Source organism: Neofelis nebulosa, chromosome 4, assembly GCF_028018385.1.
Source record: "Neofelis nebulosa isolate mNeoNeb1 chromosome 4, mNeoNeb1.pri, whole genome shotgun sequence".
NCBI lineage: Eukaryota > Metazoa > Chordata > Mammalia > Carnivora > Felidae > Neofelis > Neofelis nebulosa.
The window spans coordinates 131,055,625-131,083,520 of record NC_080785.1 but is presented as its reverse complement, the minus strand read 5'-3'; the positions used below and the strand labels follow the sequence as shown (position 1 = coordinate 131,083,520).

At 41.7% G+C, this 27,896-nt stretch overlaps 1 protein-coding gene and 1 pseudogene across 1 annotated transcript in view; both read right to left on the bottom strand.

The window, feature by feature from the left end:
• Positions 1 to 27,896, bottom strand: part of EIF4E3 (eukaryotic translation initiation factor 4E family member 3) — a 225,658-nt gene that overhangs the window by 104,259 nt on the left and 93,503 nt on the right. The window lies entirely within an intron of this gene.
• Positions 1,518 to 8,423, bottom strand: LOC131511017 (H/ACA ribonucleoprotein complex subunit 1-like; annotated as a pseudogene).

Genomic DNA, 27,896 nt, shown 5'->3' with positions numbered 1-27,896 from the left:
CTCTGTTACATCATCGGTAAAATGGGAGTAATCACACTAGTCTTGTGCATCACAGCAATCGTATGACATGGGAACATTAAGGTTATAATCTCGTGTCTAACACATAATAAGATGCAAATGAATTATACCCTCATTTTTATTATACAATTTGGACTGTAGCTATTATCGCTGAAAATTATATTATGAGCATTTTCCTTGACAGTTTTTTTAAGTTCTACTACACAAGCCTAATTAAAACTTGGAGCTATTAGGGGCACTGGGGTGGCTCCATCAGTTAAGCATCAGGTCATGATCTCACAGTCGGTGAGTTCAAGTCCCGCATGGAGCTCTGCACTGATGGCACAGAGTCTGCTTGGGATTCCCTCTCTCTCTGACCCTCCCTGGCTTTTTCTCTCCCCCTCTCTCTTTTTCTCTCAAAAATAAATAAATAAACTTAAAAAAAAATACCTCGGAGCTACTAATCTGTTAAACAAAACTACTCACAGGTTGGTAAATAGAAAAAGTTGTAACCTGATATGAAGGCAGAAATGTCAAAGCAGCCGGTAGCTGATATATATATATTTTTAAAGATTCCTCGGAACTCAATGACAAAACCAACACGATTGACATCCCTGACAGTAGGTTCAGGCACAAAGGGGAACTTCAGTCTTTTCCAGTGGTTCTAAACTGGGGGAAATTGTGCCCCCCCAGGGAACATTTGTTAGTGTCTGGAGACATTGGTCGCAATTTGGGGAGCAAGGTTATTGGCATCTGGTGAGTAGAGGCCAGAGGTGTGGCTAAGCATCTTACAAGGCCCGGGACAGTTCCTATGGCAAAGAAGTATCTGGCCCTTTAAATGTCAGTACTGCTGAAACCGAGAAACCCTGTCTAGTCCTAATGAGCTGTAGTATCTCAAACAAGTCACCTTCCCTAATAATGAGGGTGATGATGATGACAGCCCCATTGATTGAACACTACAACCAAGGGCTAGGTTAAATGCTTCCTGTACATTAGTCTGGTTTTACTTTCCTGCAGTCGTATGGTGGAGTCTCTATTTTCACACACCGTATGGGTAAATACAGGCCCAAGAGGGTAAAGAACTTTGCCCCAAATCGCACCGTTGGCAAGTTGTATAGCTTTAGGTCAAGCTTGTGTCATTGAACTCTTGGGGATTCATTCTAAGTTCCAACATTCCTGGGCCTCACCCTGAACTTCCGCATGTCTCCAGACATGTAAGAGATAGGTTATAATCTCCTGATAGAGATTCCATCTCATATGCCACTGCACTGGCATTTTTTTTTTTTTTTATTTTTTTTTTTAATTTTTTTTTTCAACGTTTTTTATTTATTTTTGGGACAGAGAGAGACAAAGCATGAACGGGGCAGGGGCAGAGAGAGAGGGAGACACAGAATCGGAAACAGGCTCCAGGCTCCGAGCCATCAGCCCAGAGCCTGACGCGGGGCTCGAACTCACGGACCGCGAGATCGTGACCTGGCTGAAGTCGGACACTTAACCGACTGCGCCACCCAGGCGCCCCTGCACTGGCATTTTAGCAGGAACCTGGGATACCATGTCAGTAAAGATTATGTGGCCATGACGGCCCAACAGAAAAAAACGAAAACCAAAAAACATGATTGATGATTGATTTTTTGCTACAGGCAGAGGAGGGAAGAATAGGATATTTGTGCCACATGTTTATCTGTGGACTAGATGATCTTACATAATAAGTCTGTCCGAGGGCCAACCACCTATGTTCCTATGCTTTCTTTTCTCCAATATGAACAGCACAAGAGCTCTTGGCCAAAAGCCATCTGCAGAATTGTGCACATCAAAGTGAATCAAGGGCTGAACAGCCTATTGCAAGGGCTTTATTCAACACACAGTTTTCCCTGGTTTGCAGGAAAACTGCTGAAAACTCTCAAGTCCCAGCCTACATAAGACAGAAAACATCAAAGTTCATGAAAATCACAGCACACCTCCACCCAGAGTCAAAGCCAAGAACAAACAACTTTGGGATTGGACTGATTTCATAAAATAATCTGAGTGAAGTAAAAAAACAGCAACGACGACGAAGTTTAGGGAGGCCAAATAATAATCTACTACATTTTTTAAAAATTATGCAATGTTTAGCAAACTGAGATCATTGGGGGAAAAAAAAAGAAAAAGAATCACACAAACTTTGCTAAACAAAGTCACATACCAACAAACATTTAAACCACTGGAACCAAGATGGGGAACGGAGGCTTGTTTTTAGTTACAAAGATCTGAGGGATGGGGTGGGAAATAAACAAAAATCCACGGGGAAAATCATTAATAAGATACTCTCAACTATTTTCCCACAAGTAACTTCTTTAAAAAAAAAATAGAAAGAAAAGCTATAGCCTCTGTTAAAAAAGCCAATGTCCTGCATTCCTGTCCAAATAAAACCTCTGTGCAAGCAGTCAACCAAAACTCTGAAATTCCATTGTCATAACATTATGTCTGTGGGGTACCACTTCAGAATATCTTCCAAAAAAAAAAAAAAGAGAGAAAGAGAGACAGAGAGAGATGAGTAATTAATACAGTGCTCTGTAATGAAGGGGCAAGGAAAATTAACAAAAGAAAACCCATTCAGAAAGAAACTATGAGAAAATCTGAATTTATATCCTGGGAGTATATCTTTTCAGGGGCTTCCTGTTTACTAACAAAAAGAACAACAAACACACACACACACCGCCCACATCAAGTTTTCCAGGAAGTTAGATATTTAAATAAAACAACATTGGGACTTCTTTCATGAAAGCAAAGTCATTTCTTCCTAAACCACCTCTATTTTTGATGGATGAACTGGTGTAGCTTTTATTACAGGAGTGGAAAACTGATTCTGAGGTATCACATTTCCGTCTGACTGAAAGATTCCAAGGCATATGGAGAGAAAACAATATGCAACACATAATTTTTTCTTATGAAATAAGCTGTTTTTTTTTTTATCAAATCGTCTTACAAGCATAATCATCCGTCTCTGTACCGCAAAAGCAAATAAGTATTGAAAACTCTCCTTAAGTAAGATGCATTTTACTAATGTCAAGCTTAAGGCAACTCAGCAAGAGATGACAACACTGTACTAAATTATTTACATTCGTGACATCTTAGCTGTGTCTACAAGACACGAAAATATTGTGATGAAAAGAGAAAGTCAGTAATTGCTCAGATATTATGTCTAGTCACCGGCAGCTGGAATTTCCTCAGTATTGGCACTCCCTCTCTCTCTTTTGCAAAGTTCACTGAGCGGGCTTTTCTCAGCACTTCTGTCTGTCACCTCACACCCCCCTGGCTCCAGGAGCTCCTTGCTTCCCCCTCTGGGGGGGGGGGCTCCACACATCCCCATCTGGGAACTGACTTCTGGTGGGCAGTCCCTAGCCGGCCACATTGAATTCTGGCCTCTGTGAATTTTCTTAATTATCAAGGGTTTTTTGGGGTTTTCTGTTTTGTTTTGGTTTGGTTTTTCTGTTCGAAGACCTTGACTCTTCCATAATTATTCTAAGAGTTGAGGAAGAAAAATCACCTAGCTATCCCCCTTTTTCCTCCAAATGTTCCTCCACCTTATCCTAAAGAAATAGCTTCTCAGGGTACCTGGGTGGCTCAGTCAGCTCAGTGCCCTTCTTTGGATCAGGTCATGATCTCGCTGTTTGTTGAGTTCGAGCCCTGCAATGGGTTCTGTGCTGACAGCTCAGAGCGTGGAGCCTGCTTCTGATTCTGCGTCTCCCTCTCTCTCTGCCCCTCCCCCAATCTCTCTCAAAAATAAATATTTTTTAAATTAAAAAAACTAAATAGTTTCTCTTATAAGTAAATGCTTCCCCCTGTCTTTTTTCCCCCTAAATGAAAACTGCCCAATTATTAAGCACCCACAGAGTTACAAGCATTGTACAAAACATTAAAACACATGTTCCTTCTCTTTTAGAGCAAAAATGCCTATTCTGTGGCACTGTTTTGTTTTGTTTTGTTTTGTTTTTTGAGAGAGAGATAGACAGAGCAGAGCACAAGCAGGGCAGGGGCAGAGAGAGAGGGACACAGAGAATCTGAAGCAGGCTCCAGGCTCTGAGCTGTCAGCACAGAGCCTGATGCAGGGCTGGAAGCCATGAACCTCGAGATCATGACCTGAGCTGAAGTGGGACTCTCAACTGACTGAGCCACCCAGGCGCCCCTGTGGCATTCATTTTTGCATGGCGTTGACATTTTAGTTCTAGTGTCATAAAATGACCAGGTCTTCAAGACTTGCTCAAGAAACAAGTTTCTGACCCACAGCCAGCAATCCCGCAGGAAGTTTCTCTGTCAGCTGTTAACGCTTCATATCCTCTCCCTCTGAAACCACCACCGCCTTCCTCCTCTGAAGCTCCACCCTCCACCTCCTTTTCCACCTCGGCCACATCCTGCTCTTCCTCCTACTCGACCTCCCCTCTGCCACCACCTCCTTTCTCACCTGGAGGTGGAGGTAAAAACTTCTGCCGTGCTAGCAGGGTATATGGGTCCATATAAAACTTCTGCAGTTTTTTTGTTTTTTTTTAAAGGAAGATACCTTTATAGTTTCTGACGATTTAACTGAAAAATAAAAATCTCAAAGTTGTCCAAATAGTTCACCTTACCAATTTGTTCTTTGTTCTCTCAAACAAACCAGAGCGTTGAAAGAAGGCACCTTATTTTCATCTATAGTACATTTACAAACTATGTCCTCGTCACCAGGATGCAGCAACTCTCCTAATAAAAACGACACTTTCCGGGGGCGCCTGGGTGGCGCAGTCGGTTAAGCGGCCGACTTCAGCCAGGTCACGATCTCGCGGTCCGTGAGTTCGAGCCCCGCGTCGGGCTCTGTGCTGACAGCTCGGAGCCTGGAGCCTGTTTCGGATTCTGTGTCTCCCTCTCTCTCTGCCCCTCCCCCGTTCATGCTTTGTCTCTCTCTGTCCCAAAAATAAATAAAAAACGTTGAAAAAAAAAAATTAAAAAAAAAAAAAAAACGACACTTTCCGGAGGTCCTTGGCCTTGGCCTTTGGTAAAGACTGTGCGGCCATATCCTGTCCACATCCTCCTCTGCCGCCACTGCCACCTGTGAAATGACCACCTCCACGTGGGACGTGGTTGCTGCTGCCATGGGGAATGAAGCCCCCACCTCAGTGAGAGCCTCCACGACCTCCACCTTGAAAAGACATGCTTGCTCTACTGATGCCACGTGCACCTCTGGCCAAACCCCACATCTGTGATGGACAGCAGTCTGAGCATTCTCCAAACTAACCCCCTCGCCAACTTCTTCCCAAGTCTTCCTTCCACAGTCCATCCTCATTTGCAGTCTCCTCTCACACTGAAGCTACTGCCTCTCCGTCCTCCGTGGCCCAGGGAGTGCCAGGATAGCATGGTCATGACAAGCAGAATTTAAAATCATACTTGGGGCACCGGGGTGGCTCATTCGGTTAGGCGTCTGACTCTAGCTCGGGTCATGAAGGCACGGTTCGTGAGGTCGAGCCTGGCATTGGGCTCTGCACTGACCATGTAGAGTCTGCTTGGGATTTTCTCTCTCTCCCTACATCTCTGCTCCTCCCCAGCTCATGCTTTCTCTCTCAAAATCAACAAATAAACTTTTAAAACGTTACAAAAAAATAATCAAGTCACACTTGCCCTTGGATCTAATTCAGCCAGTTATGATTTGTGTGTCCTTGGGGTAGTTACCTCTCCTCTCCAATCCTCACTTTTCATATCTGTACAATACCATGGGGTATTCATCTGTGTGGTTTGGCATAACAAATACCACACACAGGGTGGCTTAAACAAAAGACATTTATTTTCTCACAGTTCTGGAAGCCAGAAGTACAAGATCAAGGTGCCAGCAGCATTGGTCTCTGGTGAGACTCCCTTCCTGGCTTATAGATGGTCACCTTCTCACTGTGCCCTCACATGGTCTTTCCTCTGTGCCCACAGTGAGTGGAGGGGGAGGTGTAGGGGGATCTCTGGTGTGTCTTCCTCTTCTTAAAGGATACCAGCCCTACCAGGCTAGGGCCTGAGCCTTATGACCTCATTTAATATTAACTACCTTCTGATAGGCCTTATCTCCAAATATAGTCCCACTGGAGGTTAAGACATCAACATATGCATTTTAGGGGGACACAGTTCAGTCTATAACAAATAGTATTCCTGTCTCCTAGAGTTACATGAGCAATGTGCTAGTTCAAGATGCAGACACCAAGACACTTTACTGGGGAAAATGCCTGGGAGGGTAATGGGGGAAATGAAGGAAGCCAAGAGCTATCAGATCACAAAGAGTGTCTGAATGATGCTATAGAGGCAGAGGGCAAAGAAGGGAGTTTGGGTAGGGAAAGACTTAGATTACAGCAACACTTACAAGGAAGTTTCAGCAAAGTCAAAGTCCTGAAACCCAAATCCCTGTTGCACTCAATTGCTGGCGGGGGGCGCTGGGGGAAAAGGCTGTGGGAAGTGCTGGGAACACAATGGTGGCTTCAGAGGACAGCAGGTGGGACCATTAGTCAATTATGCTATGATCTGAGGAGAGTCACTGCATGTCTACCACCAGGATCAAGTTCAAAAACTCACATGGAGCCCCTACCCCCGATCTCAGAGTACAGGCTCTGTAACATAGTGGTGTTGATAGACAATTCCAATGATGGTGATCATGATGACATCATTCTTTCCACTTTACTGAGGTTCTTAGAATCTGACTCACATGGAATCTACTCATGAGCTGCGATCATTCTCTGAAGCTCCAAAATCTTTCCTGGTGAGCTGATCTGATAATGTCCTTGTTCTCCAGTACTCAACTGACCTTCCCATCCAAACACTTTTGTAAACATCTACTGAGCAGTAACATGTATTTTATCATCACCCAAAGAATCAGGGTAACCCTACGGTCACCCCAGTTTACTCTCTGGAGAAATATTCCAGGCTACTGACATAGGAAGAGGAATGAGGCAGAGCCTGGCACACTCCTTGAGTTGAGAGCACAGAGGTGGCAGATCAGGCAGGCAAAAGTGGCTAAGGTTCACTTGGCAGGGTACCAGACAGAGTATAAGGAGAGGGGACTCAGAGATTTGCTGAGAGTCCCCTTGGTTATTTAGTGGAGAACTGATCTTCCATGAATGTGAAAAACCACCTGAAGCCTGAGGTAGGGAGAATCACTCAAAAGAATCAGAAGAAATCCTTTGTAGAGCTCATGTGCTACCAGAAATAGTAGATGATCTCCTTAATCAGAGTGAAAACCTTTGTAATTCACAGGGCATCAGGGGCAGTACTCAGAAGGGTCTTTCCACAGTAATGGGGAATCACAAACCCTAACCCAATGCTGATCTGGCCCCAACCAACAAAGCTTAAAAGCAAGTCCCAAATAGGACAAACTACTCCCAAGTAACTTAACCTTGTCCCAGAACAAAGTCCAAGAATGTTTAAAGGAATACAAAAATATTCAGCACTTAACAAGGTAAAATCCAAAATATCTAGCATCCCATCAAAAATTACCAGGCATGTAAAAGTGAAAATTGGACCCATAATAATGAGAAAAGTCAATCAAAACCAATCCCAAACTGATACTAATGTTAGAATTATCAAGCAAAGACATTCAAAATTGTCCCAAGGAAAATCAGAAAATATTTTGATTTGAATAAAAATTAAATCCAGCACACCAAAATGTGTAGGATACAACTTAAGCAGTATTTATATGGAAATTTGTAGCACTTGGAAACAAAGATCTCAAATCAACAATTGAAGCCTCTTACTTAAGACACAACAAAAATAAGAGTAAATAATTCCATGGCAAGGCAGAAAGGAGTCCTAATAAATACAATAAGAAACTGAAAACAGGGGCACCTGGGAGGCTCAGTTGGTTAACCATCTGACTTTGGCTCAGATCATGATCTCATGGTTTGTGGGTTGGAACCCCACATCAGGTTCTGTGCTGTGCAGAGCCTGCTTTGGATTCTTTCTCTCTGCCCCTCCCCCGCTCATGCTCTCTCATCTCTCTTTCTCTCTCTCAAAATAAATAAATAAACTTCAAAAAAAAAATTAAGAGAAGAAACTGAAAATAAAAATAATAGGAAAAAAAATCAATGAAATTAAAAGGTGATCATTTGAAAAGATCAATAAAAATGACAAACCACTAACCAGATCTACAAAGAAAAGCTGAAAGAAGATGCAAATTATCACATCAAAAATGAAAAAGGAGACATCACTACAGACTCCACACACACTGAAATGATAACTATATACACATACATTTAAAAACTTAGAGGTCGGGGCGCCTGGGTGGCTCAGTCGGTTGGGCGGCCGACTTCGGCTCAGGTCACGATCTCGCGGTACATGAGTTTGAGCCCCGCGTCGGGCTCTGTGCTGACAGCTCGGAGCCTGGAGCCTGTTTCAGATTCTGTGTCTCCCTCTCTCTGACCTTCCCCCATTCATGCTCTGTCTCTCTCTGTCTCAAAAATAAATAAACATTAAAAAAAAATTTTTTTTAAATAAATAAAAATAAAAACTTAGAGGTAACGAACCAATTTCTTAAAAGCAACTCTCAAAATTCAGAAGAAAGAATAATCTTATACTTATCTAGAAATCAAATTTATAGTTAAAAATCTTCTGCTCCCGGTGTACCTGGGTGGCTCAGTTGGTTAAACATCTGACTCTTGACCTTGGCTCAGGTCATGATCTCAGGGTTTCAGAGTTTGAGCCCGGCATGAGGATTCTCTCTCTCCTCTTTCTGCTCTGCCCCCTAACTCAAAATAAGTAAATCAACTTAAAAAAATCTGCCCCTCCAAAACAAACAAATGAACAAACCAAAAAACCTCTTCCAGTTCCCAGATACTTTAACTGGCAAACTGTTCCAAACATCTAAAGATGCAATAAGACTAATGCTAAACAATCTTTGCCAGGAAACAGAAGAGGAGAAAACATTTCCCAATTAATTATATAAGGCCCATTACCCTGATATCAAAACCAGAAAAAGGCAGCACAAGAAAAATACAGACCAATATGCTTTATGAACATAGCTGCAAAAATTCTCAACAAAATATTAGGAAATCAAATCCAGCAACATATAAAAAGAAAATACATCACAACCAAATGGGATTTATCCCAGGAATATAAATCCATTTAAAATTCAAAAACAATCAGTGTAATCTATCATATCAAAGCTATAAAGAAGAAATACCACATCATCAGATACTTAATGCAAAAAAAAAAAACTTCAATAAAATTCAGTATTTAGGGGTTCCTGGGTAACTCAGTCAGTTAAGCATATGACTCTTGATCTTGGCTCAGGTCAAGATCTCACAGTCATGAGATCAAGCCCCACGTCTGGCTCTGTGCTGACAGGGCAGAGCCTGCTTGGGATTCTCTCTCTCTCTCTCTCTCTCTCTGCCCCTCTCCTGTTTGTGCTCTCTCTCTCAAACTAAATAAAAATAAACTTAAAAAAATTAGTATTTATTCATGATTTAAAAACTCAACAAACCAGAAATAGAAGGGAACTACATCAGCCTGATAAAGACTGAATGCTTTCCTAAACACAATGATGTGTCCTTTTACTACTCCTACTCAACATCATACTAAAAGTCCTAGTTAGTAGTAAGAAGTAGTAATAAAAGACAACTAGCTCATAAAGGAAGAAATAAAACTGTGCCTAGTCACAGATGATGTGATTATGTAGAAAATTCCAAGAAATCTCAAAAAAACAAACAAACCCAAACTCACCCCTCTTAGAACTATTAAATGAGGGGACGACTGAATGGCTCAATCAGTTAAGCATCTGACATCGGTTCAGGTCACGATCTCACCATTTGTGAGTTCAAGTCCTGCATCTGGTGAGACTGAGCCCCGCTTCAGGTAAGCACAAGCCTGCTTCCGGTGGGCTCAAGCCCTGTTTCAAATGAGCCCCGCTTTGGGTGAGCCCTGCTTCTCTCTCTCCCTCTCTCTCTCTGCCCCTCACTCACTTGAGCCCTCTCTCTCTAAAAAAAGAAAAGAGAAAAGAAAAGAAAAGAAAAGAAAAGAAAAGAAAAGGAAAGAAAAAACTAATAAGTGAGTTAATATGGTCATAGGATTCAGGGTCAGCTGTGCAAAAAGCTGTGCAAAAAACAAACAATCTGATTAAAAAATTGGCAGAGCGTCTGAATATATATTTTTCCAAAGAACACATACAGATGGCCAATGGTACATGGGAAGATGCTCCATGTCACTAATCAAATCCACAATGAAATATCACCTCACACCTATTAGAATGGCTATTATAAAAAAGACAAGAGATATCAAGTATTGGTGAGGATACAGAGAAAAGGGAACCCATGTGCACTGCTGTTGTGAAGGTTAATTAATACAGCCACTGTGAAAACAGTATGGAAATTCTTTAAAAATTATAAATAAAACTACCATATGACCCAGCAATCTACTTCTAGATGTTTATTAGAAGAAAACAAAAACACTAACTCAAAAAGATGTATGCACCCCCATGTTCATTGCAGCATTATTTATAAGAGTCAACACATATATCAACAATAGCCAAACTATGGGAAAAGCACAAATGTCCATTCACTGATGAATGGATAAAGAAGATATGGAATATATATACAATGGAATATTAGCCATACAAAATAATGAAATCATGAAATCTTGCCATTTGCAATGATGTGGATGGAACTAGAGTGTATTATGCTGAGTGAAATACGTCAGTCAAAGACAAACTCCATTTGATTTCACTCATATGGAATTTAACAAACAGATGAACATATGAGAAGAAAAAAAGAAAGGGAAATAAACCATAAGGGACTCTTAATGATAGAGAACAAACTGAGGGTTGATAGAGGGAGGTGGATGGGGAATGGGCTAAATGGGTGATGGGTATAAAGGAGGGCGCCTGTTATGATGGGCACTGGGTGTAATAGTGATGAATCACTAAATCCTACTCCTGAAACCAATATTACATTATATATTAACTAACTAGAATTTAAATTCAAATTTTGAAAAAAAAATCAACACATACCTAAGTGTCCATTGATAGATGAATGAACACAAACACACACACACACACACACACACACACACACACACACAGTATTATCCAGCCATAAGAAAAGAATGAAATCTTGCCATCTGCAAAAACATAGATAGACCTTGAGGGCATTGTGCTAAGTGAAACAAGTCAGACAGAGAAATACAAATACCATATGATCTTACTTATATATGAAATCAAAAACAAATAAAACAAAACAACAAAACCAGAGCTCAAAGATGATAGAAAACAGATTGGTCATTTCCAGAGGTTGGCGGGGGAGGTGGTGCACAAAATGGGTGAAGGGAGTCAAAAGGTACTAACTTACAGCTATAAAAAAATAGGTCATAGGGATATAATGCACAGCAGTGTGACTATAGTTAATAAAACTATATTGCATATTTGAAAGTTGCTAAGAGAGAAAATCTTAAAAGTTTTCATCATACACACAGAAAAATGTAACTAGGTATGGGGACAGATACTAACTAGACTTACTTTGGTGATCATTTCATCATATATATATATAAAATCACGTTGTACACCTGAAACTACTATAATGTTATATGTAAATCATAGTTCAATAAAAAAAAAGCAAGGCAGAAATATTAGACAGTTATATTAGGGGTAATATAACTGTTGGCTATAGAACTGAATATATACAGTACTGTATTTCTTGCTGATTTTAATTCACGGATTCTGTACATAAATATGGTTAGAGAAAAAAACAATTTATGTTTCTATAAACTAATAATGAACAATTGGAACCCAACTTAAAAAAAATCCCATCTATAATAGCTCAAAACTAATTATAAATCTAGTAAAACATATATAGGATATATATGGTGATAATCACAAAATTCTGATCAAAGTAGTTAAAGAAAACATAAGTAAATAGAGACATACCATGTTCATGGATCGAAATACTGAAAATAATTAAAAGGTAAATTCTTCACAAATTGATCTATAAATTTAGGAAATTTCAATAAAAATTCCAACAGGATTTTTTGTAGATAGAGAATATGATTCTAAAATTTACATGGAAAGCAAACAACCAAAATAGCAAAAGCAAATTAAAAAAAAAAAAAGAAGAAACTGGAGAACTCACACTACTGCCTTTAAAAATTATTACAATACCACTTGAGACACTTGAGACTATGTTGTACTGGCAGAAGGATAGACATACAGATCAGCAGAATAGAATACAGTTTAGAAATAAACATGGCCAATTGATTTTGACAGAGGTAGGAAGGCAACTGAATAGAGAAAGGATGGTCTTTTCAACAAGCGATATTGCAACAAATAGATGTACATATGTTAAAAAAAACAAGTGAACCTCAACCTATACCTCACACTTTATACAAAAAGGGATTTAAAATGATAATAAGTATAAATGTAAAAGTATAAAACCTTTAGAAAAATAAAGAGGAGAAAAATCTTTGTGGTTTTGTGTTACGCAAAGAGTTCTTAGCTATGACACCAAAGGGCCAATCCATACAAGAAAAATTGCTAAATTGTACTTCATCAAAATTAAACACTTTTGCTTTGCAAAAGACATGAAAAGTCAGGAGAAAAATATTTGGAAATTACATATCCAGTGAAGGACTTGTATACAAAATATATAAACAGTTCTGAAACTTAACAGAAGGAAAACAAACAATCCAATTTTAAAATGGGCAAAAGATTTGGACAGACACTTCACAAAGAAGTTAAACTGATGGGAAAAAAAAACAGCATGAAAAGATATGCAACATCATTAACAATCAGGGAAATGAAAGCTAAAAGCAAAATGAAATAGCATTACACACTTTAGAATGGGTGGGGGGGTGCTGTCAGTACGATGTGCGGGCAAGGATATGAAGCAACTGGAAATCTCTTACACTGATGGTGGGAATGCAAATTGATATAGTCACTGTGGGAAACGGTTTTGCTGTTTCTTAAAAATTTAAAGGCGCAAATACTCAAATGACGTCAGTGATGTTACCCGTATGTATTTACCCTAGGTAAAGGAAAACATATATTTACACAAAAACCTGTACAAAAATGGTGATAACTTAATGCCACTGAATCACAGTTAAAAATGGTTTAATTCTATGTTATGTATATTGTACCTCAAAAAAATGAAGAAAAAACCCCCCACATCCCATCTCTGTTTTCTGAGAGGAAAAACAATGTTTAGAACAACTCCATTCATGAGTGCCCAACACTGAAGAAAATCTAAGTGTCCTTCAACAGTAAATGAGTAAGCTACCTATGGTGTATCCGTACCAAAGAATACTACTCAACAATTAAAAAAAATATATATTGAGACATACAACAAATGGGATGAATCTTAGAGGCATTATGCTGACTGAAGGAAGTCAATCTCAAAAGGTTAGTATTCATATGACTTTGTTTACATGACAATTTGGAAATGGCAAAATTATAGGGATAGATCTTTGGTCGCCAGGAGTTAGGAGTTGGGGAAAGGTATGACTACAAAGGGGTGGAAAAGAGAGTGTTTTCAGGTGATAGAGCTGTTCTGTGTTCTATGGTGGTGGTTCCATGATTCTACACATGAGCTAAAACTCCGAGAAGGGTATACACCCCCAAAAGTCAAATTCATGACTTTATTTATATGAATAAATGTATGATCATTTATATGAATATATATGATTCATTTATATGATTTTTATGATTTATTTGAATATAGAAATAAGTAATAAGGTAGAAATAAATCAAACCCATCATCCTCCTAACAGCCACCCCCACCACCAAAATGAAACAAAACCAAAGCACAACCCATCATTTCCTCCCTGCATTCTGTAATGACTAATGTAGTCCAAACTGAGCCTATTTTGAGTCTCTTTTTTCCTACCATCTCTGTGTAAGGGCATCAAGTTCTGTTGATTTTAGAATTGGAACGATCTTTTGAGTTAGTCCTCTCCTTGCTGAACCCCCAGTTTTATACTTTTAGACCTGTGGCCTGGATTAGTTTTGCAGCGTCATAGATGGTTTCTCTGCTCCCACTTTCAATTTGTCCTCTGAACTGGCACCAGGTTTGCACATACCAATCTTTCATTTGAAAACATATTTAAATATCCCGCAATGATTTACCATCATCTTCAAGATACAGTCTAAACTCCTCCTCCATTTTCCTCCTACATTGACCTCTTTGCTCCTCAAGTTAGCCCTGCCTTTCCTCACTTCCTTGCCTTTATTCATGCTGTTCCTTCTTAGCTTTCCGTTTTTGTTTGAAAAAAGTGCCTATCTCCTCTAAGGCCCTGCTCAGATGTTATCTGCCCTGATGTTCCCAGGCAGGTTTTTTCACCCATAAAATGGTCAGCTGCCTGAGGACAGGGACTGGGTCCCATCTATTTCCAGTTCCAAGCACTGTGCTTGGCACAGAGTAGTGACAAAATCCCATTTGTTGAAATGACATGAGAATAACTGACCTCAACTTAATAAGACATCAGCTTACCTTTCGCTTTTCACTCCATGGTGCTGGTGTGCTATAGACACAGCTTCAGCCAGGAGTGTATTTTTCCCCCCAGTTTGTTAAGAATCCTTATTGGGAGTTTACTCTGTGCAAAGCAAGGGTGAGAGGCAGGACAGGACTATGAGAGTTTACGGGCAAAGGATAGATACATACACTGAGAGAAGCTAATAATATTCAGGCAAGATTAATGCCCCCTACGTCTTGACTCCTTTTAATATTTATTCTAATACCATTTTTCCTCTTTAATAGAATATGAGAGCCATTCAGATTTCAATAATTCAGAATATATTCCTGACTTGCATATGGGTTAGTTCCCGAACCATATTTGCTGTCCTTCTGGAATAATTTCTTGCTTTCTGCTTTGGGCCCTCATTAGTTGTCTTTTTTCCTATTTAATCAGTTCTTGTTCCCACCCACAATTTTTCTTTCACTATATTATTGCATTTGTCTTGTTTAAAAATATTTTTCGATTTCAAGTATCGGAGATACACTGCTTTAATCTGGAAAGACTGTGTAATATTGTCATTCAAACTTTGAGGAAAATCATAAAAGGCAAGTATTATCCCTGAACTCCTCAGTGAAAGAGCCAACCCATGTTCCCACCCGTTGTCAGGTGTTTGGATAGCACATTACTGCAGGGATTTAGTAGCGTTTAAAGGATGCTTGGGTGGGTCAGCCCGTTAAGCGTCTGACTCTTGATTTCAGCTTAGGTCATGATCTCACGGTGTCATGAGTTCGAGCCCCACACTGGGCTCTGTGCTGATCCCCCCTCTCTCTCTCTGCCCATCCCTTGCTCATGCTTTCTCTGTGTCTCTGGAAATAAATAAATAAACTTTTTTTAAAATGTGCTTTAAAAAAAGTATTCGGAGATAAAATTGCCTGGTCTTTTTTAAAACATGGAGTTTTTATTTTTAAGTCCGGTAGTAAATTATAGTTTTAAAGAAAGATATTACAATCTTGGGCTCCATCTAAAAAAATGCATCATATTGAACAGTAGCCAAAGCTTTTGTGATCATAGTCACCCAACACTAAAATATTTTGGGCTTGCTCAAACCTATCTACTTTTACTTATTTATAAATTATATATGTACAGATACATATAAACTGTAATAATGTACTACTATGTATATGTACAATATGCTGATGTGAGCATTAAAAACCATGCAAAAAATGAATATTTAAAGAATGAGATTAAATATAAATAAGAGAAGTTCTACTATTTTCTTTCTATACCCCAATAAATGATATTGTATGCCCAGTAGGGTATGTACCCCCTACTTTTAAGACCATGCATGTAGACAATGTACTCTTCAGCCCATTCTTGGAAAACTGGATTGGGTTGTTTTAGGACACAAGTAGACGAATGAGAACAAGTCAAAGGGAGACTGAATGTGGCAGATACACTTGGGAGAGATAGCAGGCTCACAACTCCCCAGGGACCACATCCATGCCACCACTTTCTTCCATCTGTTAACCAGCTCTGACTTCCGGGCTATAAGGGGAAGCCCTTGGCCCAGGCTGAGTTCATCAAATTCCTCTGGGCTTCATTGGCATCAAGTGATGAGTCCAAGGATGCACGTGGTCCTGACCAAGCCAATCTGTAGAAGTTCTACCAATGATTGACCTTTAGCTAGAAGATGAGCTCTTTACAAAAACGCTAAAGGTATAAGACTAGAGCTGCTGGCAATATATTCGGTACTCAATGGAAAATGGCCATCCACAGCAGTAGAAAAATCAAAGCAATATGCCTTCATCATGGCTTAGTTACAGGATATAAAAGCCCATGAATTCCTCCTGGTGCTTAAAACTGGTATGAATTGGGTTTCTGTTGCTTGCAACGAAAAAAAGCTATAAATATCAGTGATAAAGATCCTGTAGGGTTAGAAATCATTTATTCATTCTATAAATATTTATTGGCCTTATATTCTGTGTCAGCTACTGTTCCAGCTGCTAGAAATAGAGCAGTGAATCGCAAAAAAAAAAAAAAAAGAAACACTGCACTGACGAAGCTCATATTGTAGTAGGGCAGACAGAGAATGACCAAGACAAAGAAAACAATCTATATTATGATACAAAGTAATAAAGAAAAAGAAATACAGGAGGGAGGTAAATAGTATATTTGGCTAGGGTAGCCAGGGAAGGCCTCACTGAAATAGTCAAGGGAATGAGCTATGAAAATACCTGGGGAAACAATGGTCTACGCAGCGAGAACAGCAAGTACAAAGGCCCTGAGGCAGGCCTGCTATGTGAAAGGTACAGCCAAGAGGTTAGTATGGCTAGAGTGGAAGGAACAGGAAAAAGGGTAGCAAGACAGAAAGTTAACAAGACCACATTGTACAGCACCTTGTGGGGCACTGGAGGCCTCTTTCTCTACTTTGTGTGAGATGGAAACTTCTACAGGGTTTTGAGCAACAAAGTGACATAGTCTACATTTCTGCAAATGCATTAGAAGAGAAATCTGGATAGAGCTGGGAACGTCGGTCTCAAAAGGCTCTCAGAGGACTCAGTCGTGCTTCCCATGTCTGAAAAGCCTGTTTGCGCAGGGCCATTCCCTGATGCTGAGGAGAAACATCTGGACCAATGACACAAGAATGAAGGCGATGGGGTGGCAGATTTCAGCATAGTCACTGCTGAAACCTGTCACAGGCTCCCTGATCCCCACTATTCACTGTGAAGTCCACAGGTGACAGGGCTCTAGGAATCCAACAGCGACCCACAGCACCCAAAGATTTTGCCTTTCTGCGGTCTCACAGCAATTTTTGTCCCAAACAATTCACATTAGCCGTAAGAAGAACCCCCCATATAAATCAGCTTTTTGGGGGGATATTTCTGCCCAATTTTCAATACCGTTGGGTTGTGATGTTAGAAAGACCCAATCTTAAAGGTGCCCACCCTGTGAAGAAATGACATGCCTACTTCATTCTGGTGTGAGCCTGCCTGAGATGAGAAAACCCACCTCGGCAGCCAGGGAAAAGCATTGCTTAAATCTCTCCCATCTCTGAAAGGAGCCCCACGTCTACTAGTATGTTTTTTGCCTACTGAATATTCAACATGGACCACATATGGTCCTTGAACTCATGGAATGTAAGGGCAGACAGGGACCTTTGTGTTTATCTCACGGGAATGCAATACTGGCTTTACCACAGTTGCCAACTCTGATGGATTGGTATTGACTGCCGGGAAATCTGTGATGAAAAGCTGGTGGTATTTGCAAGGGGAGCCCGGTGGATGAGCCAGGGACTGGAGCTACACAACACATGTCCCCTGACTCTGGCCTGCTGATTCTAACCCAACCCCTCCACTCTGCAGCTCATCAAACCAAAGCTTTCGCCATCCCCACTGGTCAAAGAAATGACCTCAGGTGCACCAAGGTGAATCTACACTGGTCAAATATGGCTCCAGAGTTTGACTGGCGCGACACTTAGGGCCAACTTTAAGGAACAGGGGGCTGCCAGTGTGGGTTCACATTTTTGAAAGGCTCCAGCACCCCTGCCGAAGGGTCCTTCACTTGTTTCCCATCCCCAAATTCCACAGTTACACATCCAATAAATTTTAGGTGTCTCTTCTTTGGGATTCTTTGTGAATTAAAACGTTAATATCCTTGGGAGAGGCAAAAGAAAATGATTTCAGTGTTGTCTCTCTCAGAATGAATAATAGTATCAGGCATTGACAGTAAAAAAAAAAAAATCTTTCTTAATGGTGTCATTTAAATTTAGGGGAAAAAAAATCATTAAAAAAAAAAAAAGTTTCACCCAAGGTGGGTGGATGAGGATTAAGCATTAAGGACATTCGATGGGGGCAGGGAGGGCGCATGAGGAAAAGGTTGATGGGAGGCAGTGCAAAGCCACCTTGGTACTCTCTGCACTTCTGCCTGGAGCCAGTCCTGTTTATACCGTTTCGGGGTCAAATGGCTAAGCGATTTGCACCTTACGAAGGCAGCTGTGCTAGATGCCCATTGTCCTTCATTGTCCATAATAAGTCATTAAAAAAAAAAAAAGCCTAGGGGCACCTGGGTGGCTCAGTCAGTTGAGCATCCAACTCTAGCTCAGGTCATGATCTCACGGTTCGTGAGTTCGAGACCCGCGTTGGGCTCACTGCTGTCAGCATGTAGCCTGCTGCAGATCTGTTCACTTCTTGCTGCCCCTCCCCCACTCGTGTTCTCCCCAAAATGAACACTTTAAAAAAAAAAAAAAAAGCTTAAATTACAACCAGGTATTATCATTCTTCCTCTACTTGACAAAACTATTTATGAAATGACCCTCTTAGCATCAAACACCTTCCCTTATCTTTTCCCACTGTGACGGTAGTTGAAAATGGACGTGTCCACAGGGACCAGGCAGATGAGAACAGTGACAAAATAGGGCCAGGTTAAAGAGCAAGACAACAAACACACGGCATCAGGAAAACAACAGAGAAGGGTGAGGACTGTGACATGCTGGAGAGATCATCAGCACTTGAAGACAGCAGCTGTTTAACTCCTTCCTGTCATGAGATTGAGGGCCTAAACACCAGGGCCTAAAACCTTCCAGTTTTTCAAGAGTCAGAAACACCTAGCTTCTTGCATGAAACATCCTGATATTTAAATGAGGACACTGAACTTTTTTAAAAAGCTGAACATTGGGCAAACTGATCATAGATGTCTTTGGCCAAGTTTGGCTTTGGCAACCATGTTAGTATATCTTGGCAAACTAGAGCCCTCAGGTCAAGTCCGGCCCCTGTCCGTTTTTGTAAATAAAGTTTTATTGGAACATAACCACTCCCATTCATTTACGTGTAGTCTTCTGCTGCAGAGTTGAGAATAGCTGTGTCCAAGACCACATGGCCCACAAAGCCTAAAATATTTGCAAATATACAGATACCTTTACAGAAAACGCTTGTGATTTCTTGATTTAAGGTCTTGAAATTGAGGGACATTCCCAAGAATTGTGATGTTGTCCAACAGATCAGCTGGCCACCTTTATTAAATGAGTGAAGAAGGAAGAGCCTCAACAACTTTCCTTGGCCTGTTTAAACTACACGCAGACACATACATGCCGGTTAAAAAAAAAAAAGAGAGAGGGGTGCCTGGGTGGCTCAGTCAGTCAAAGCATCTGACTTCGGCTCAGGTCATGATCTCACTATTTGTGGGTTCAAGCCCCGCACTGGGTTCTGTGCTGACAGCTCAGAGCCTGGAACCTGCTTCGGATTCTGTGTCTCCCTCTCTCTCTGCCCCTCCCCGTCTCTCTGCCCCTCCCCCACTCACACTCTGTCTCTCTCTCTCAAAAATAAAGAAAACTTTTTTTTAAATTAACAAAATAAGATAGAATCGGTTGCTTTGCCATCACTAACAGAATAATCAACTCGAATACTAAACAAGCCATAAAATAGCAGACTAGTGGTTTTATGGAGTCTCTGGGCATCTGAAGCAGACACACCTATGTGAGAATCCCACCTCTGCCACCAGTAACTGTGAGGTGTGAGGCTGAGGCTACTTGACTGTTATGACTGGCAGTTGCATAATCTATAAAATGGTAACATCATTTGATTAAATTAATAATGATACCTACCCTGCAGATTTTATGCTGAGGCTTGGAAGTAATGTATGTTAAGCATCTGGCACTTAGAAGTTTTATAAAGATGGAGCCAGTAGTCTTACTGGTGATGACAGCAACAGTACCATGTAGATGCAAATTTTGCTGCCCAGTATATTTTCTCTCTCTCTTGCGTTCTCTCTAATAAGAAAAATTTTTCTAGGATTCTGGGTGTTTCAAAGGAAGGCTCAGGGTAAACAGAAAATTCCCTCCCACAAGATAAAGTTACTTATTACAGGGACCGGAAAGAGTCTCTTCAATGTAGGTGATTGGGAAATGTGCAGAGGGAGAGTATTCAATAAATGGTAATTGACTGGCATTGATGAATGGGTGTATGGTTGAAGCAATCAAAAAACAGTGTAGAGTCTGAACAAAATCTTCAGTTGGAGTGTAGTATTTTTTCCTTGGCACTGTTTCTGAAGATACTTTCGCCAAGGAGAGATAAAGTGGACAAATCCTAACTGTGAAACCATCTAGAAGAAAACAACGCTCTTTGACAGTGACTACAAGGAAATAAAGCAGGAGGGTAAGGTGTGGTGACTGGATGTCCCTGATTAAAAGAAACTCAGGAGACGTAATGACCTAATACAATGCACGGTCCTTTGACTAGATTCTGGTTTCAACACATCAGCCATAACAGAACTTTGGTGGACACTTGAAGCACGTTTAAGTATATACTGGATATTAGATAATATTAGAGAATTGATAACAATTCGGTTAGTTTGGTAACAGTATTTTGGTTATGTCATTTTTAGGGCTACTTAATGAAGTATTTAGGGCTAACATGTAATAATGACTGTAACTTCTTTTCAAAAGCTTCGGCCAAAGATTTAAAATGAAACAATGACGACAACAACAGCAACAACAACAAACAACAAACAAGAGAAAGACAAGTAACAGATGCAGGAAAAAGTTAATACCTGTTAAGTCTCAGTGATGGACGTACTTGGCTCTCTACATTTCTGATGTTCGTAATTTTACATGATATGATGTAAAAAAATCAATAAAAACTATGCTGGATTATTTTTACTGTATTTGGAGATTGTTTCTAGGGCTGGGTTGATCTTTCATGCTCAAGAACACAAAGTCGGGGCACCTGGGTGGCTCAGTCGGTTAAGTGTCCAACTCTTGAATTCAGTTCAGGTCATGATCTCACAGTTTATGAGAGAGAGCCCCACGCTGGGCTCTGCACTTCAGGACAGAGCATGCGTGGGATTCTCTCTCTCGCTCTCTCCCTGCCCCGCCCATGCTCATGCACACATGCTCTCCCTCTCTCTCAAAATAAATAAACTTAAAAAAAATTGTAAAGTCGCCTTGTCCATTGAACTCTAGGCATTAAAAAAATAGGTTATTACTGGTGTCTCTGACTGGCTCAGTCAGTAGGGCAAGTGACTCTAGATCTTGGGGTCATGAGTTTGAAACCCACATTGGGCAGAGAGCTTACCTAAAAAATATATTATTACTAATAGTACGAGTTTTAGTCACACTGTTTAGTTTATTATTGGTTTAGTTTATTATTATTTAATCATTGCTGCTGTAACCAATTCCACAAACTTCGTGGCTTCAGTAATATGAAATTATCATGTTAGTTAGTACTTGTGTATGTTAGAAGTTCCACACGGGTTTCACAGGGCTGAAAGAGTGGTGTCGACACCTGGGTAGGGGGCACTCGAGAGAACCCTTTTCCTTGCTTCTAGAGGCCACCTGCCTTCCTTGGTTCATGACCTCCTTTCCCACTTTCAGAGCCAGCAACCTCAAGTCTCTCTTCTTTCCTCGGTGGTCACAGTCCTCTCTCATATCATCTAGGAAAGGACCCATGCGATTGGGTTGTGCCCTCATGTATAATCCGGGATGATCTCCCTACTTCAAGGCCCACAGCCTCATTTGCCTCTGCAAAGTCCTTTGTGCAGGGTGAGGTGATGTATTCACAGGGTCCAGGATGAGAGTGTGGATAGCTTTGGGGCCGAGTACACTTCTTCCTATCTCGAACACTATTAATAATAACAACATGTAATATTGCAAATAGAGCTAGTATATATTAAAGCAACTGTCACAGCAGCAGCTACCATTCCCTGAGCAACTGCAATGGGCCAAGCATATGCCAGGGGCTTGTGTGCATTTTCTCAATGCCTTCACACCATCGTGAGGGTCATTATTTTATTACTCCGATTCTGTAGATGAGGACACCGCCATTCAGACAGGCCGTGCTACTTCCCCAAGCGGGAACTGGAATCCAGGCCAATCTGATCCTGAAGGTCAACTTCAGTTCCCACCGACTATCGCCTTCCTGCATCTCTACACCCATAGCACTTTAACTGATGTATGTTGCTAACCCACTTACTGGCCACATTTCAATTATCCACTCGTTTCATCTCTTTTGCTTCTCTCATTTTTCTTCTCATTTCTACGTAAAGGAAATCTTTATTACAAACTTTTAAAAAAATTTTTAGGTTTATTTACTTATTTTGAGAGAGACAGTGCAAGTGGGGGGGCAGTGAGATGGGGGAGCAGTGGATCCAGAAGAGGGCTCTGTGCTGAGAGTAGAGAGCCCAAAAAGGGGCTCGAACTCACAAACCACGAGATCACGACCTCAGCCGAAGTCAGATGTTTAACTGACTGAGCCACCCAGGTGCCCCTAAAGGAAGTGTTTCTAGTTCCTGTTAGATTTCTTCTGGAGAAAGCCCTCCCAGATACTTAAGTGACTACTGTCACCAATCTGGCATAAGTCATTCACTTATACAAACTGATGGGGACAGATGTTACTTATAAAACATTTGACTTGGAAATTATGTGACGGTTGCACCAGATACCTTCAAAGTTGGGGTCTTATCAGAAAATTCTGGTTAAGAGAACTCACAGAAAAAAAAATTCATTAATAAAGAGTCAGGGCCCCTTGGATGGGTTGACTGGGCTTGTTGCCTTCATAGGTGTCAGGGAAGAGAAGAGAGAGGTCTTACAGGGCCGGCTACATCAAATAAAAGAGTAAGTTAGAACTACCATTCATTCATCTTGAACAACCTTGGCATCTGGGGGCTTTGCTGTTTCTGGCCAAACTCCCTCCTTTCCTGTTCCATGAAAGCAAGGCTAAGTTTCACTAAGGTATCTTTCCATCCAGAGAATGTACGTTATCCTACAAACCAAAAACGAATTCTCATCTGTATGTTTTTATTTCAAAATGGTTCATAGCAATTATACTCCTTTGAGAGTTCTACAAATTTTTATAGTTATTTTATCTCTCAAGCTTTCCACAGAGAACTTTATTTAGCATACACATTTGTTTGAATGCTTAATTTTTTTTCTTGAATAGTCACAGAGGCTGAAATTCCAAGGTGTTTCTATTTGTCTATTAGGAAAAAAAATCTCTTTGCTTCATATAATCTCTCCAAAGCATATTTCCGTCAAAGTCACAATATCCACATCTCTTTTTACAGATGCAGCCTTCCTAAAATCACAGGCTGGGAGATAGGTCATTTGTAGGTTTAGCCCTCTACATCATCCATTGGTTTTCTCTCTCTCCCTCCCTCCCTCCCTCTCTCTCTCTCTCTCATTTGTTTGTTTTTTGTTCAGCAACTCACAGACTTGGTCAAACCAAATTCAAGGTAAGTAAGGGATCCATGAACCATCTGGGGAAAACTCAAGTCAAACAAATAGCGTGGTAATTCAAACACCTTGATTCCAAAGCACATCTGGTCCTTCTCATAAATGGCACAACCTTCCAGTTAGTTGGCCAATCGGCTCTGAAAAATTTCATATAAATCTCTAACTCCTTAGTGCTGGTAAGCACCTCTTAATTTAATTTTTCTCCCTTTACGAAATAGGAATAGTATAAACACAAGATGGGAGCACTTAACGCTTCTTCTAGCATCATCTTGCTGGAGCTGAGAGGGCTGCCCAGGGCCTTCACACATAGCCGCCTCTTTGGTTTCCAACTCAGCTCTTCTCAAGACATTTTTAGGGCCTCCTCCAGAGGCTTAGGCCCAAACAGATGTCCCTCTCGCCCCCACTTCAAACTGGTGTGGCATGAAGAAACACAAGAGAGAAGGGAGAAAAAAAAAAAAAGCTTTGGTAACCATGTGTCACAGTATACAAAGTGGTTCATACATTAAGGGAAAGTCAAAATGAAAAATCAGAAAATGTATAGCTAGTTCATGAGCATCATGAAAAACAGCTTCTAGCAGCTCCTTAGCTGAACCAAATATGTGTGCACCTTAGACGATTACATGGAGAATAACATGTCAGACAGGCTGGGGTTTTGACTGTGGAGATCAAGCTTGAACACCAACGGCAAGGTTTCTCAAACTCAATAGTGGTGACAAACTCGACAGGGGTGACATTTCAAACCAGATCATTCCTTGTTCAGGGGGCTGTACGACGTGTTGTAGGAAGCTCGGCATCCACGAGACGCCTGTAGTACTGTATGTGTGGTAACCAAAAATGGCTCCAGGCATTGTCAAGGGTCCTCTGGGAGCAAACTCACTCTTAGGTGACAACTTTTTTTTTTTTAAGTTTACTTACTTATTTTGAGAGAGAGCAGGGGAGAGGCAGAGAGAGAGAGAGAGAGAAAGAGAGAGAATCCTAAGCAGACTCCACACTGTCAGCACAGAGCCCGACACAGGACTCGAACTTACAAACCAGGAGATGGAGACCTGAGCTGAAAGTGAGAGCTGGACGCTTAACCAACCGAACCACCCCAGCGCCCTGAGAACTTCTGACCTAAGGTATGAGTTTTGAGTATAAATCATGCTCAAGTGAAGGTTCCATTATTCAACCTAATGAGTTTTGGGGGGATCCTGCAGATAGGTGGGCTCCACTTTAGAGATTCAAATCTTCAGAAACTTACTCTTATAAGACAGATACAGACCAGGAAACTGAGGCTCAAGACAAAGGGAATGCCTAATTGAAGGACATGATTTAATGGCAGCTGAAGAAAGGGTGCTGTATGAGGCAAGGGGAAGAAAAGCAGGGACAGATGGAGGAGGGAACGCGTAAGTCCATGAAGCACGGTTGTGTTGAGATACGGTTCAGGAGGAGCAAACGCTCCAAGTCCAAGGAGACCAGTAGCTCTCAGCAACCCCCCCCCCCCCTGCATTTTACAATCACTTGAGAAGCTTTATAAAAGACAACAAGACTCAAGCCTGGGATTTACCTCAGACCAACTGCATCAGAATCTCTGGAGAGGAAGCCAGGGCTTTTAAGAAAGACTTCCCCAGAGGCATCTGTAAGCAGCCAGGGCTGGCTTAGAGAGAGGGATCTGGAGGGAGATGCACTATAGACCAAAGCCTCCAAAGACCTGGTGGTTCTAGAGGTTCCAGAAGCCATGTGGAAGACTTCTGAAATACCTTCAGGAAGAACTGCTCACCAGGGTGGCTCTGGGGCCAACAAGGGCCACTTCATTCCCCTCAAAGGCAAGATCATGCTCCCAAAGCAAATCCCTGGCTCTCAAAGATATCTTGGGTCAAGCTAAGAACCACCAACCACTCCTCATCGGTGCCCCCTTTAGAAGGCTTGGGTGTTTCTAAGCACCTAATAGCAGCAGACGGGCTGATATATAGAATTTATTCATATTGGGCAGATGTGTGCTTGTAGCAACTATTTGCATGAGAATAACATTCTGCATGGAAAACTGGGCATGCAAATTTAACCCTGATTTGGCAACCGCAGGCCTAACACTGCCGAAATGAATATATCAGCTGCTTCCTCTGGCTTTCAGCTCCTAAACCCTGAGAGAAACCAGAACTCCTACTTCCTGCAATCCGCTTCTCGCTTCCCCAGCCCACTCAGCAACCTGTATTTTCTCTTTCTGGGGACCCCTCTTAGCAACCGCAAATCCCACTGTGGGCCCTGACACCTGAGTACAGCAGGCAGAACGTACTGGAGAATGCTTCTGATCCTGAGCCCCAGAGAACTTACACCATCACCATGCATTCCCAGGGGTCCTTCTGCCTGGTTTCTCCAAGGTGTTGTAGTGGACATCTGTTGTTTTTGTCTGCCAGGCCCACGTTCCTCCTCCTTCTGGTAACAACACCCAGTTTTTTGGCTTTTTTCCTAAGGAGCCACTCCTCCCCAGTCTCAGTTCTCAAGGTCCAGGTGGGGCTGTTCCACCCTCAACCCTAGATGTGGGATTAGAACTCAGGCCTGGCTCAGTAGAGCCCTGCAACCCTCTGGCCACAGAGAGTGGTTCAAAAGTGGGCAAATGAGGCTATCAGTGCCAAGAGGCTAGATTCCAGGAGGGTTGCCATTTTTGCTGAAAGGGACTGGCTCCTACCACAGCTAGTCCTGAGAGTGTAGGGTTGGGGTTGGGCTAGGGGAGCACCCAAGAAGCCTACAGAAGACAGAGAGGAGCCAAGTGGTGGGCAGAGAGTGACCTAGACCCCACAGTTTGGTTTGAGCTTCTGGTCCTGCCCTGTCTTAAGCCACCAACTTTGTTCCCAAATTTGATTTTCTGTAACGAGTTAATCCCTTTATGCTTAAATCCATTTGAGGTAAGCTCCTGTCACGGGCAATCGAATGAGCCCCAAGATATGGGGCTTCCTCTGATCATCAAGCATTTGCTGTTCACCAAATTCATTGCTTATTTCCAACCATCCTATCCTTTGGACTCCTCAAGAATATGGTTGAAAATTCCCACAGATTCTTGTCATCTAGTAAGTCCCAATCTCCTTAGCCTGATATTTCAAGCTTGCTGTAACCTGACCTGAGTCCCGTTGGCCAACCTTTTCCCAACCCCTCCCTTCTGTTATTATACTCTTGCCCGAACCCTCCGCAGATTGCCCCCACCCACCGTTTCGTGGCCGTGTCTATCCACTCCTCCCTCCGTGGGTCTCGCCAGTCTCTGCTCAAATGTAACCCCTTCCATCAAGTGTTCTGTGGTATCATGGGCTCAAAGCCATGGTTCTCTCATCTGAACTCTTGTACCTTGCTGCACAGACACCTCTCTGCACAGAGAAGCGTGGCACACTATGGAGGCTCACGGCAGGCACTCAAGAACATGCCATTATTATAATCATAGTGAAACGCAACTTGGTTTTTACACCCATTTCCTCAGTTGGGCTACTAAACCATAAGTCTCTAGAGGGTCCATATCCAATTCACCCTTATTTCCCTTGTAGCCCTAAAAAGATAAGTCGTTGAATGGGTAAGTACTCGTGTGGCTATTGTTTCCTTACCTTATCAACGAATGGGTTACATTTTACATTGCTGACAGAGAAACCATGAGGTAGAAACACAGGATCAGTTATAAGGAACCACTGAGCCTGCATCTGAGATAAGGCGGGAAATTTGGGATAAAGCAGGGTGTAAATCTAGGGCAGAGATCGGGACCCAGGCTTTGGAGACAACCAGTTGCGGTTCAGAACTTGACCTTGCCACTTTTGCGGGATCTGGGACCACTTTTCTCAACTCCCCAAATCTGTTTCCTTAGTGGCAGCGTGATGTTTCTAAGGACACAGTTCACAGGGTGCCCAGGAGGGGTAAATATTGTAGCACAGGCAAAGTATTTCACTCAGAACGTGACATGTAGTACGTGGTCAGGAAGCATCAGTCCGAGGAAAGGGCAAGATCCCACATCCTGTGCAAGAGGATTCCCTCTTGCCCTTTCCACTTTGCTGGTCCTCCCCGCCTGGAGAATCATAGAACCAGGTGCTTACTGGTTTTCCATTTCAGGTAAGCTATATTGCTTTGCTGTTTCTTTCTGAAAAGTGTTACCTTAAGAATTCCTCTGTCATCCCTTTGCCACTTTTACCCCATCGTGTGCACCCTGAGCAGGTTGTCCTGGGGCACCCAACCATCCCCTTTTTATTCCCCACTTGCCAATCTTGGTCACTTTGCAAAGGTATACAACTGTACAGGACTTTGGAGAATGTTCAAT